This window comes from Schistocerca americana, chromosome X (assembly GCF_021461395.2).
Source record: "Schistocerca americana isolate TAMUIC-IGC-003095 chromosome X, iqSchAmer2.1, whole genome shotgun sequence".
In the NCBI taxonomy this organism is placed as follows: Eukaryota; Metazoa; Arthropoda; class Insecta; order Orthoptera; family Acrididae; genus Schistocerca; species Schistocerca americana.
The window spans coordinates 239688444-239702619 of NC_060130.1; positions in this window are offsets into that span (position 1 = coordinate 239688444).

Below are 14176 nucleotides of genomic sequence, written 5' to 3' on the forward strand. Positions count from 1 at the left end.
TCTAGGGGACTTATGACCACAGCAGTTGAGTCCCATAGTGCTCAGAGCCATTTTTTGAACCTCTTCGCTTCGTGACCAGTGCAGGTACATTTATGTTGTAGCGTGGCTATAGCGGGGCAGCGACTACAACGATCCGTAATACTAAGTCCATCACGAAATAGGCGCTCATTGATGGGTAACAGATTTTGTACCACGTGATACCACGAGAACGCAACCACCAATGGTAAAACGGGAAGCCTAAGATAAAACCACACAGTACGCCAAGAGGTTTGTGGTGATGCCCGTGCAACGGGCGCCGCACAGTCAATCCCTCGCGCATTAACAAAAATGTGGTAGTGATACGCTCCCTTTCTTGAATGTCAGCCCCCAAACAACTGACTGCAATATAAAATTCACGGACATATTTTAACTGGAAATTCACTTGACCATATCAACAGACAGATCAAGACTCGCCTGTCGCAGGCAGCAAAATAATAGAAACGTGAATGGCTGGATTGCATGAGTGACAGTCAGTACGGTGCGCCGAGCAAATAACACAGACGCTTTCCTTTGAATATCGGAAAGTCCCAATCCCCCAAGAGAATGTGTACCCGCAACCACTTCATATCGTAATCAAAAAATGAGATACTTACATAAAAACGACTAGACAGTTGTTTTAGTTTAATAGCCATCATCGCAGGACGGGGAAATATCTAGGCGATGTAATATGCTTTGCAAAAGACATAGGTATCCAGAAACCGAACTATCTGAAGACTGTCCAGGGTACGCCCTTCATGCTCCAGGATTGCTCCTTGCGTCTTCTCCATAACCAATTTCTAAGTAAACGTAGCCATTTGGGGTGAAGAACTGTCAAATATGACTTCAAAAGATTTTATATATCGACCAACGTCGCCCACGAAATCACAGCATTATGAAAACCCCATAAACTGATCAATCAACATTTGCCTACGTTGATGCTATCACCATATACAAGGTAAAAGACATCCAAAGTAGCCTTGAGCAATGGAATCTCAGCGGCAGTACGGAGTAACACCATTAAACACCATCACATCATCCGCGTATGAGAGCACGGAGATCTTCTCGCCCAAGAGTGTCCATTCTTGTAACTGAGTGACGATTCTTCGAAGAAGGCGCTCAAGTGATAGAACAAACAATGACAATGAAAGCAGACTTCCCTGAGGAAAACCCTACAGATGATAATAGGGGTATGTACGTTGTCAATTGACAGCAACTAAAGCTTGGATAGCCGTCAACAAATTATACAAGATCCTGTGCGCATCAGTTGTCAACTCAACGCCTTTCAGTAGCTGCAGCAGAAATCCCCGGCTGACCTAGTGGAGCTCCTTGCCAAAATAAAAAAGAATCCGTAGCACCAGGAGCATCAGTAAGAGTGGCCACGGATATGACATCATGACATTCAGCTACCAGAGTCAGTTTAGTACGACCAAGAATACAGCTCTGATAGTCAGCAACAACTTTCCCCCAGCAACGCAGACAGCCGGCTATTCACCATCCTCACCCCTGTCTTATAATCAAAGATTAATAATGTAATAAAACGAAATTTATCACTTGCTGCCTGACCAAAACTTTAAGGAACTAGCATAATTTTGAGAACTTTAAACGAGTCGGGCACAACCCCGTTCAAAAGAAATGTAAAATTAGTGCCCAGCAAAGGCTGAAAAACACATACAACTCCTTAGAGCATCCATCCCCAGTGACTTGCGAGAAGGTGATCTGACAGTAAGGTCATAAACATCGTTACATTGAAAAGTTTCTAAAAACGCAGCATTATCAGCAGGGTTAAGTCTAAGATCCAAATCTTGAACAAATAAATGTGATGACGTATCGATAGGAACGAATAGCTCATACGACACAACATAGCAGTGATGTAGAGCATGCAATATATCCTTTTGTGCCGCCACAACATCGTCGCAGTCTTTTTTTGAGAGACGTGATACACGAACAACGACGACGAGTATGATGTCGAGTTAGCTGATATATGAAAGTAAATTGCTACGCTGCCACGGGAAGTGGTTTGGATCGCATCCTTAATCCTTTAATTTAACGCTACTTTAACTGTAACAACTACATCCTTACGCACCTGACATCTACATTCCGTAGCGGAGCCTGACGAACATTTTCCGGAAGGTCATGTTAGAAAAAATATTAAATTTTTGCGTCCTCCGGGACTATGAATCTGCATTTCGCGATCAAGAAGTCTATTCATCCTCAACGGGCGACTGTGTCGTGTGCAACGACCAGTCTAGGAATAATGGCTGTGATACTCCTTGATGGCACAGTGATTACCGAATGGTATGTGAAGGCCTTGGAAGATAATTTCATCCCTATTATCCAAAGTGGCCCTGATTTCGACAAGATGTGGTTAATGCAAGACTGAGGTCGACCCCATCGAAGCAGGAGAGTGTCTGATGTCGTGGAGGAGCACTCTGGGAACGGCATTCTTGCTCTGGGGTACCCAGAGCTCACTGGCATCTGCCTCGATTGCCCACCATATTATCTGGATCTGAACACGTGCAACTCCTTTCTGTGTAGTTATGTTAAAGGCAAGGTGTGCAGATATAACACGAAAACAACTGCTGAGTTGAGAACAGCCATTCAGGATGTCATTGACAGCATCGATGTTCCGGAAATTCAGCGGAACATGCAGAATTTCGCTATCCTTCTCCACCATATCATCGCCAATTATGGCAAGCGTATCGAAAATGTCAGAACCTAAATCCGAAAATCTGTAGTGACGTTTACATGTTGAATAAAGTGTGTGCACGCCGTATTCTGTAATTAATTTACGTTTTTTTCATATAGTTCAATAATTTTCACAGCATACACTATGTGATCAAAAGTATCCTGACAGCTGGCTGAAAAGACTTACAAGTTCGTGGCGCCCTCCATCGGTAATGCTGGAATTCAATACGGTGTTGGCCCACCCTTAGCCTTGATGACACCTTCCACTCTCGCGGGCATACGTTCAATCACGTGCTGGAAGGTTTCTTGGGGAATGGCACCCCATTCTTCACGGAGTGCTACACTGTGGAGAGGTATCGATATCGGTCGTGAGACCTGGCACGAAGTCGGCGTTCCAAAATATCCCAAATGTGTTCTATAGGATTCAGGTCAGGACACTGTCCAGGCCAGTCCATTACAGGGATGTTATTGTCGTGTAACCACGCCGCCACAGGCTGTGCATTATGAACAGGTGCTCGATCGCGTTGAAAGATGCAATCGCCAACCCAGAATTGCTCTTCAACAGTGGGAAGCAAGAAGGTGCTTATACCATCAATGTAGGCCTGTGCCGTGATAGTCCTACGCAAATAAAAACACGACCACACCATAACACCACAGCTTCGAATCTTACTGTTGGCACTACACACGTTGATAGATGACGTTCACCGGGCATTCGCCATATCCACACCCTGCCATTGGATCTCCATATTGTGTACCATGATTTGTGACTCCACACAATGTTTTTTCACTGTTCAGTCGTCCAGTGTTTACGGTGCTGACACCAAGCGAGGCGTCGTTGGCTATTTACGGGCGTGATGTGTAGCTTATAAGTAGCCGCTCGACCGTGAAATCCAAGTTCTGTCACCTTCCACCTATCTGTCATAGTACTTGCAGTGGATCCTGATGCAGTTTTTAATTCCTGTGTGATGGTCTGGAAAGATGTATGCCTATTACACATTCTCTTCAACAGTCGGCGGTTTCTGTCAGTGAACAGATGAGGTCGGCCTGCACGCTTTTGTACTCTACGTGTCCCTTCACGTTTCCACTTCACTATCACATCGGAAACAGTGGACCTAGGGACGTTTAGCAGTGTGGAAATCACGGGTACAGACGTATGACACTAGTGACACCATCCGTAAAAAGAATTGTTTGTTTATGTACTGTTTTTTTTTACTATGGATGAGGAGGGGAGTGGTGCTACCAGCTGTACAAGATCCTGAATTTAAGCAAAAAACTTTAAAATATACATAATATAAAATAAATATAGTTAGCATTTAAAAAAACTTTAATTCCTATAAAAGTTATATAAATTAATTTACTGTAATATTTTCGTAAAATTAAATTAAATATATTCCTTATTTTGAGTTAAAATGAAAAATGCTAGAAGCTAAAGGTAAAAGAAAAACATTTATATAAAACAAATTCGAGAAACCTTGGCGTTCTTTAGAAAGTAACATTGGAGCGCCACTAAAAAGCTTAAGGACCAGCCCTGGAAATATCATGTTTCTGGGGAAGGGAGACGTAGGGTGTTTTGTAGAGTAGAAGCGAGTGGGTACATGTGCAAGGGTCTGCTGGGTAGGACTTTTAGAGCTTAAGGTAGCTTTTGGGGTAGAGGATGGGAAGACAAAATGGGAGGAGAAGTTTTATGTCTGGAAAGGGCTGTAGTACGAAGAGGAAAACGTTTTGAGGAAGAGGTAGAGGAAAGAGTGACTGGGAGCCCTGATGTGAGATAGGGTAGGTGGGGAAGAGGTATAATTGGTGGTATGGACAAGTATGAGCCAAATTTCATTGTGTGCAAGGGGGAGTCACTTTAAATTACGTTGGGATGCTATATGAAGTGTAGATAGATGTAGGGATGGTGGAATATATTGGTATAGGCGCAGTAACATACCGGAATTGGTGATCAAATGAGAAAAATTGGTTTATTGGAATCCAGTTTGCGGACGTGGTAGGGTATATAGAGCTGTTCATTGTGGGTGAGAAGTGGCGGGAATCTAATGACATAGCAGAGATTCTATGTAGCAGAAAGTTAACTGATATGGATTTAGAGATAGTTAGAGAACTTAGGCGGAGAGGACATCCAGGCAAGAATGGCTTCGGAAAGGTTATGGCAGTAAAGGTTTTATGGGTACGAAGCAAAGTGGAAGGCTGCAATCCCCACATTTGGAGAGTAAGTAATTTCTGTCTATTGCAGACTATCTGTTGTAATGTTAGTAGGTGAGTTTCCCATGTTAATGGTTGGCTGTAAACTAGTCCTAAATCTTTGAGTATGTTAGATAACCGACTTGTTAATGGTTTGGTAAATGTCTTGAATACTGAATTATGGATGGTTCACGATTTATTGTATGTATTTTGGAGTGATTGTTTACAAGAGGTGAAAAACTGGTTAAGAGGGAATTCGTGAGATCACTGGGATATCTGGTGTGTTGAGTACAGGGATAGGACAGCAACATTCTTAGAATACTGAAGGAGGAGGGCTGGAAGGTGTGGTTTACGTACATCCAAATTTTTTGAGATATAATAACACACACAAGAAGCCAGTCTGCGCTCTTTAGAAGAAAATATACGAAGCAATGTATGAGCATAACTTATTAGTTTCATAGAAAATGTTTATACAAGGTGTCCCTTCTAAGAGCCATCAGGCATGTTTTCTCTGGTATTTCAGCAGCTAAATGCAATTTTGATTTTGCAATGTGTATCTGGGGTCAGCCACAACAAATACTGATCATCTGTCATTTGACGCCAAGTGTCAATGGAAAATGTGTTTGTCTCCTGTTACCAACAAAATGATTTTTAAAGCGAAATTTCCCATGCACATTTGACAGAGCGGCCCCGAATTAGTTTAATGCGATATTCATTATTTGATGTGAATCAACAGGAATTTGTAACACAACATGAATAACCAATGCTCCAGAAGCGACTGAGCAGCACTGCTGCATGTCGTTAGGAGTTAGCTTGAGCCAGGACAACATGTGAGTCTCTGCTGGAGTGCTTGTTATTAATAGAGTCTCAATTTTCCTCGTAATAAATACATATGAAAGGCATACTGCACTAGACCATTTTTGGGACCAATCTGTACCCCACTAGACCAATTTGGGACCGCTCTATCGATTAGACACGTAAAAATCCCCTTTAAAATCATTTGTTTGTCAAGAGAAATAAAACAATATTTTCTTTTCACGCTAGTCGTCACATGAAAGACGTAAGGAGAAATCTGGGCTGACTACAGCTACAAACTGCAAACACGAAATGGCAAATATCTGCTGAAGCAGTCGAGGAAATGCGCCTGATGACTCTGCTGAGCGCCACCTAATATGTATAAATTAGTCTTTTCCCAGTGGCTTCCCCTCCATACGCAGTCAACACATATATTGATCATCTCTTCCGTCCCCTTCTCTATGTCTCCCTATCTCTCTCACAGCTTCTCTGTGCAAGACGTAAGGAGCGTTTATTTATTCCTCTTTGTAAATGTAGGCGATAGAGCTTCGTAGTTGTCTGAAGCGTTATTAACTTTGATGATATTCCTTAGAGTGTAACGACTATTTTGCCGCGATGGGATATGTATCCATGATCCATTTAATATCTATACCATGTGTCTGTTAATTTGCTCCACCCTCGTCTCTATGAACATCTGCCCACCACCGCTTCTCTCTTTCCTCCTTCCGACCACTCTGTGTCCACTTCCCAATCGCTGTCCATCTCATTTTCCCCCTATCGATGATTTTCTCATACTCATCCTTTCCTATCCATCTCCGCCTCCCCAGTCTCTCTATCCTCCTCCTCCTCCAACTCCCTCTGTCCACCTCATTCTCTCACCTATGTCCTTCCCTTTCTCCCCACTCTCCCTGTTGTTCCATCTCCTCATCTCCTTCCCTCTATGCCCATCACACGCTCCAACCTCGTTCTCTATACACTTTAAACTTCTCCTCTTTCTCAGTCCATCTCATGCTCCCCATCTGTCATTATCCATTTGCTCTCTACCCTCTCTACTCTGCTGTGCCCATCTGCACCTGTAGTATCAGCCACACATGATGACACAATCCACACAAAAAATGGCTCTGAGCACTATGGGACTTAACATCTGAGGTCATCAGTCCCCTAGAACTTAGAACTACTTAAATGTAACTAAAATAAGGACACCACACACATCCACGCCCGAGGCAGGATTCGAACCTGTGACCGTAGCGGTCGCGCGGTTCCAGACTGAAGCGCCTAGAACCGCTCTGCCATATCGGCCGGCTCAATCCACACAACATGCCGGTCATGCAGGACAAACTACATTTCAGGTATGAAAAAACACATTTTGCTTACATCTCTGCTTCTATGGGAATAAGGAAGATCGAAACCTCACAAAACTGATACTCAAATGACAAACAGCATATTGATCCAGTGGTTTAGCAGGAAATACTCGACCTACACATACACACATATGTCTTATTTTATATACACTACTGGCTATTAAAATTGCTACACCAAGAAGAAATGCAGATGATAAACGGGTATTCATTGGACAAATATAGTATACTAGAACTGACATGTGATTACATTTTCATGCAATTTGGGTGCATAGATTCTGAGAAATTAGTACCCAGAACAATCATCTCTGGCCGTAATAAGGGCCTTGATACGCCTGGACATTGAGTCAAACATAGCTTGGATGGCGTGTACAGGTACAGCTGCCCATGCAGCTTCAACACGATACCACAGTTCATCAAGAGTAGTGACTGGCGTATTGTGACGGGACAGTTGCTCGGCCACCATTAACCAGACGTTTTCAATTGGTGAGAGATCTGGAGAATGTGCTGGCCAGGGCAGCAGTCGAACATTTTCTGTATCCAGCCGCGCGGGATTAGCCGAGCGGTCTGCGGCGCTGCAGTCATGGACTGTGCGGCTGATCCCGGCGGCGGTTCGAGTCCTCCCTCGGGCATGGGTGTGTGTGTTTGTCCTTAGGATAATTTAGGTTAAGTAGTGTGTAATCTTATGGACAGATGACCTTAGCAGTTAAGTGCCATAAGATTTCACACACATTTGAACATTTTTTTCTGTATCCAGAAAGGTCCGTACAGGTTCTGCAACATGCGGTCGTGCATTATCCTGCTGAAATGAAGGGTTTCGCGAGGATCGAATGAAGGGTAGAGCCACGGGTCGTAACACATCCACTGTTCAAAGTATCGTCAATGCGAACACGAGGTGACCCAGACGTGTAACCAATGGCACCCCGTACCATCACGCCTGGTGATACGCCAGTATGGCGATGACGAATACACGCTTCCAATGTGCGTTCACCGCGATGTCGACAAACACGGAAGCGACCATCATGATGCTGTAAACAGAACCTGGATTCATCCGAAAAATGACGTTTTGCCATTCGTGCACTCAGGTTCGTCGTTGAGTACACCATCGCAGGTGCTCCTGTCTGCGATGCAGCGTCAAGGGTAACCGCAGCCGTGGTCTTCGAGCTGATAGTCCCTGCTGCTGCAAACGTCGTCGAACTGTTGGTGCAGATGGTTTTTGTCTTGCAAACGTCCCCATCTGTTGACTCAGGGATCGAGACGTGGCTGCACGATCCGTTACAGCCATGTGGATAAGATGCCTGTCATCTCGACTGCTAGTGATACGAAGCCGTTGGGATCCAGCACGGCGTTCCGTATCACCCTCCTGAACCCATCGATTCCATACTCTGCTAACAGTCATTGGATCTCGACCAACGCGAGTAGCAATGTCGCGATACGATAAACCGCAATCGCGATAGGCTACAATCCTACCTTTATCAAAGTCGGAAACGTGATGGTACGCATTTCTCCTCCTTACACTAGGCACCACAACAACGTTTCACCAGACAACGCCGGTCAACTGCTGTTTGTGTATGAGAAATCGGTTGGAAACTTTCCTCAAGTCAGTACGTTGTAGGTGTCGCCACCGGCGCCAACCTTGTGTGAATGCCCTGAAAAGCTACTCATTTGCATATCACAGCATCTTCTTCCTGTCGGTTACATTTTGTGTCTGTAGCACGTCATCTTCGTGGTATAGCAATTTTAATGGCCAGTAGTGTACATAGTAGCTGAGTTCGCAGTATTGCGTAGGTATGAATTTATTCTAGTCTTGTATTAGTCCACCTCCTCCATACTCCTCTCTCTGTTCATCCCCTCCTTCACCCCCTCTCTGTCGACCTCGTCCAACCCCTCTCTCTGTTCAGCTCCTTCAGCCCCCTTCCTTGTCATTCTCCTCCTGCTACTCTCTGTCCGTCCCCCAGTCGCCACCATAATTCCATCTCCTTCTCCCCTTCTCCTTGTCTATTTCTTCATCCCCTTCTCTCTGCCCATCTCCTCCTCCTCTGTCTCCCTGTTCATCTCATCCTCTTCCCTTTCTCTGTCTGTTACCGTCTTCCCTCCCTCTGTCCATCTTGCCCTCCCCCCTGTCTGTTCACATTTCCTCCTTCTCCATCGCTGTCTGCCCATCTCGTCCTTCCCTCTTCGTTCTCCACATTATCACGCTCATCGTAGTAGGAGGCTGGTGATTCTTACCTACACAGTATTTATTTCCAGGGTGTAACTCATATGTGTACCAAATATGCTTGAAATCATTCCAGGCGTTTGGGCGTTGCCTACATACGTACATGTAAATACATTTCATATATATTTTACAGATTTAAGGTGTATTTGTACAATCGTTTCACCCCAGTTGTATCTCAAGCAAATTTCACCTTGGAGTTTTATTTTCACACAGTTCAGTTTTATGACATCACATCTCCTGAACTTTGCGCTGTACAACGATATTATTTTACAGGTATATGCAGTGGAATATGAAGCTAATGTCTGTGAAATGAGTTGTGAATAGACTTGGTACTAAAGAAATGATAAATTAAAAGGTCTTGCATGATTCCATTCTTTTCACGCATCTCTGAATTTATGACCTCATGTCTGCTTAATTATACATCGGACAATGCTATAAAGTTTTTGGTTTCATTCAAAGGTAAATGTGAATATTGTCTACCAAATGTGTCGCTAATCAAGTTAGCAGTGAAGCTGTAATGAACTAAAATGTCTTGCTTTATGCCGCATTTTTACTGCATGAAAAGCAAAACTGTAGTAAACAAAAAATTTTTTTCATCAATGTTTGGGGTTTGTGGAAGAGAAAAAGTTTCGTAATGGTTTAAAATTATATGTAAAGTCTGTTGCAAATCTCTAAGTGCTCTCATTCTCCAGTACTCGATGTATAAAGTATGAGTAGTCTCCATCGTGGGCTACTTGATCTTTCACTCACACACCCGTCAGTTCCATAGGTAGGAGGTTCTTACACACACAGTTATTCTTTCCAGAATCTAAGTGAAATGTGTCAACATTAGTTTGAAATCGGTCCAGTCGTATAGGAAAACAAGCAGTCTTTTCACCACAGCTTCACGTTAGTAATTGTTTGACAGATATATTGCACACATATCTTCTTTCCCCTTCTCTAAGTCCACAACTTCCTCACTCCTCTGTACCAACCTCTCCCTCCTGCCTCCGTCTGTTCATCCTCTCCACCCACCAATCACGTCACAACAAGCCTCCTCCTCTCTCTCGTTGTCCAGCTCCTCATCCCCACCGTCTCTGTCCTTCACATCCTCTCTCACAGCTCTGTCCTTTCCACCCTCCCCTTCTCACTCTGTTGATCCCATCCTCCCCCCTTTCTCTCTCGTTCATCTCCTCCCCCTCCCAGTCTGTACTCCTCCTCCACCCTGTTTCCCTATCCATATCCTCATCTCACTGTATCTGTCCATATCAACTTGTGAATATGTCTCTATCCCTCTTATTCTGCCCCACGCTATGAACCAATCTCCTCCTGCCATTCTATCTCCATCACTCTCCTCCTACCTGTCTCTTCCTACTCACCACATACAGCCCATCTGCACTTATCCATCTCAGCCTGCTCCTCTACCTATTCATTTCCTCCTGTCCCCATCTCACGACCCATCACCTCCTTCCCACTTCCCTCTGTTCTTCCCCTTCTCCCCCCCCCCCTTCCGAATCTGTGTCCATAACTTCCTGTATCCTATCTAGCTCCTTATCCCTCTGGCATTCACTTCCTCTGTCCATCCTCTCCTGCTCGTCAGTGTATGTTAATCCCCTGCATCTCAGCCTTCCCCCAGCTATGGCCATCCAAACTTGTAACTCCTCCAAACATGCCGATGAAGCAGGAAGATACTTCATCAACAATGCGCCTGTTGGGCGGGGCTGCCTACACATCAGGGGACTGAAAACCGTTTTCGTTCACTTATGGCCATAAGGCGGGCTGGAACTACTCCCACATAACGACAATGCAGGGAATTCTACTGGGTAGCAGCAGAAATAACGTATTTTTGCCTGCATCTTCACTTTTGCGATAGGTAGGAGGATCTTAACCAATAGTCGTGATGCTCGTGAAATGTGCTGCTTGTGGACCAAATCTGCTCGTACCTTCCTCTCTGTTCACCACTTCTGCCCTCCTCTCTCTGTCCACTTCCTCCTACCCTATCACCCTCAGCACATCTGTCCATCTACTTTTCCTCCCTCCCTCTCTCTGCCCTACTACACCATTTCCCTTTCTGTATTGATAATCTAATCCCTGATATCTCTCTGTCCAACTGCACTTCTTCTTTGACTTCATGTCCCTCTTCTCCCACACTGTCCCTGTCCATTTCCTCGAGAAGTGTTAATCTATACAATTCTTCCTGCACCCCTCTACCTGTTCATTTACTCTTGCTCACACTCCCATATCCATATTCTCCGCCCCATCACGTTTTCACTCCCTATGTTAATGCTTCACTCTGTCCATCCCATCCTACCCCGTTCTCTACCAATCCACTCCATCCCATCAACACCTCTGTCCTTCCCATCCTCCTTCGTCGCTCCCTTTCCCCCCATCTGTGTCCATCCAAAAGCGTAGCCCTTGTGAAACAGGTAGATAAAGATGTCCAATACTACTCACACAACATGCCTGTCATGCAGCGCTTCATACCGGACAAGGCTGAATGCCGAGTTTTGTCCCTGATGTATGTGCTGCCACGCAAATCAGGCCAATATTACTCCTACAAACTACGCTTATTGTGCAAGATACCCTACGACTCAGAAGCTAAAAGCTAGTTTTGCCTATAGCTCCGCTTCTATAGGAGCTAGGAAGCTGTAACTTCAACAGTGCTGATACACATGAACTGCGCTGTTTGTACGGAAAACATGGTTCAGAGCGATTCAGGGCTTTGGAATGAGACATCTCTCTCTCTCTCTCTCTCTCTCTCTCTCTCTCTCTCTCTCCCTCTCTCTCTCAAACACACACTCTCACTCGCACACACACACACACACACACACACACACACACACACACACACACACATACACAAATACACGCACACACCATATATATACAGCAACTTCTCTCTCTCTCTCTCTCTCTCTCTCTCTCTCTCTCTCTCTCTGTGTGTGTGTGTGTGTGTGTGTGTGTGTGTGTGTCTGAGTGTGTGTGTTTTAACCTCCTTTCCCCTCCTGTTCCTCTCCTCCTCGATCCTATTTCTATCTCTTACTCTCTAATTCCATATCCTACTCCTCTCTCTGTTTTTCTATCTTCTCCTTCCCAATCTCTCCGTCCATTTCCTCTCCCCCCTCTCCCTTTCCATCTTCTCCACAACTTGCTTCTGATGTCGTCCTCTCTCCTCTGTCTATATATCTCGTCCGATTTCTTTCCCTGTCCAGCTCCTCCTCTCCTACCTCTCTGTACCTTTCCCTCTCCTCTCACTCTGACCACCTTCTCCTCCCCCTATCTGTGTCCATCTCCTATTTCTTCTTTTCTGTCTATCCAGCTTCTCCTCGCTATTTCTATCACTGTGTTATCACTTCCATCCCAGTATGAGGCTGGTGGTTATTACACACACAGTATTTCTTTCCAGGTCGTAACTATTATGTGTACCAAATTTGATTCAGATCGTTTCAGGGTTTAGGATGAGCATATTACTCATGACTTTGCCCACATATGGACATGTCAAATATATTTAACATTTGTCTAAAATATCTCACACGGTGTTTGTACAAATATTACACCTGTATCTGTAGCGAATCTCGACCAGCAGTTCCATTATCAGGCAGTTCAATGTTTATGACTTCGTATCTCCAGAACTATGTGTCGTACAATGATGATACATTTCTGCAGCCACATTCAGTGGTATATGTGTCTACCCTATTCGAAACGTGTTGTAAATAGAATTAGTAGTAGAGTGGTAATACATTAAAACGTAGTAAATAGAATTAGTAGTAGAGTGGTAATACATTAAAACGTAATACATAATGCAGCAGTTTTCACACATCTCACAAGGGAATAATCCAGTCCGACATGAAACTTATTCTGAAATATTTTATGCAGAAATAATACACCGAAAGAAATGCACTATCAGATTGTAGCTGCTAAGGTGCACTGCCAGTATTCTTTAATAAAATATTGAAGTTACTCATTTCTGCCGCTTGTACAGCCATTCCTGCCTGGCACGCAATTCGGCGAATAACCGGACACAGTCACGACAAGGGAACGTAGCGCTGCGTTGCTCGAAGTCCAAAATGAACACACGCGAATTTTAAGTTCTTCAGCTATACGAAAAGTGTCTCAATTGCTTAATTTTTTGAATAGCTTGCAATTCTTATTGTCATGTAAACTGTTGCAGATGTAATTGTTACACAAGTGACCAACAGACGAAAGATAATCAAGGCAGTGTATGATGTTACATTTCAGACAAATTCCATCAATCGGGTCCTTTGGCATAGCTCTTAAGATAGTTTTTGAATAATATATGGGAATCATTACATAACTCATTGCAATTATGGTATATTGTGCGAACGTGGGGCACCAACGTAATCCTAGTAAATACATTCGGAAGGATGCGAGGATGGCTCGGTACCAGCGCCTGAAACATTCCGTGTGAGCTTGGCCATGCTACAAGATAGATACTCTCCCACCCATCCTACTCACCAGACCTCAGCCTATGAGAATTCGACGTCATTACACAACTGAGGAATCCATTTCGTGGGAGGTGCTTTCCCAACAGGGCGAAAATCTCACGACATTTCAGCGACAGTTGGCACACATTGATGTCAATGTCAATGACATTCAGTGCTTTCTCCATTGTTGGAACGCTGTTTGTATGCAATGGGTGAGTATTTTGAAGGACATTAGTTGTGTATGATTCATTTTTGTTCCATTTGCACTCGTGCACAGAGTTCCAATGCGTGCGTTTGATTTCAATCTTTTACTTAACCTGCTGTACTGGAATCCTATTTTATGTTGCCATTCAGATACACACTGCAATACCGTTCCAATGCACATCGTAGAACTCCCCTGTTGTCACATTATCGTAAGCTATACCACAATTGCCATGACACGAAATGACCCTTATATATCTTACTAATAATGAAACAGTTCCTTGATTATTTTCAGC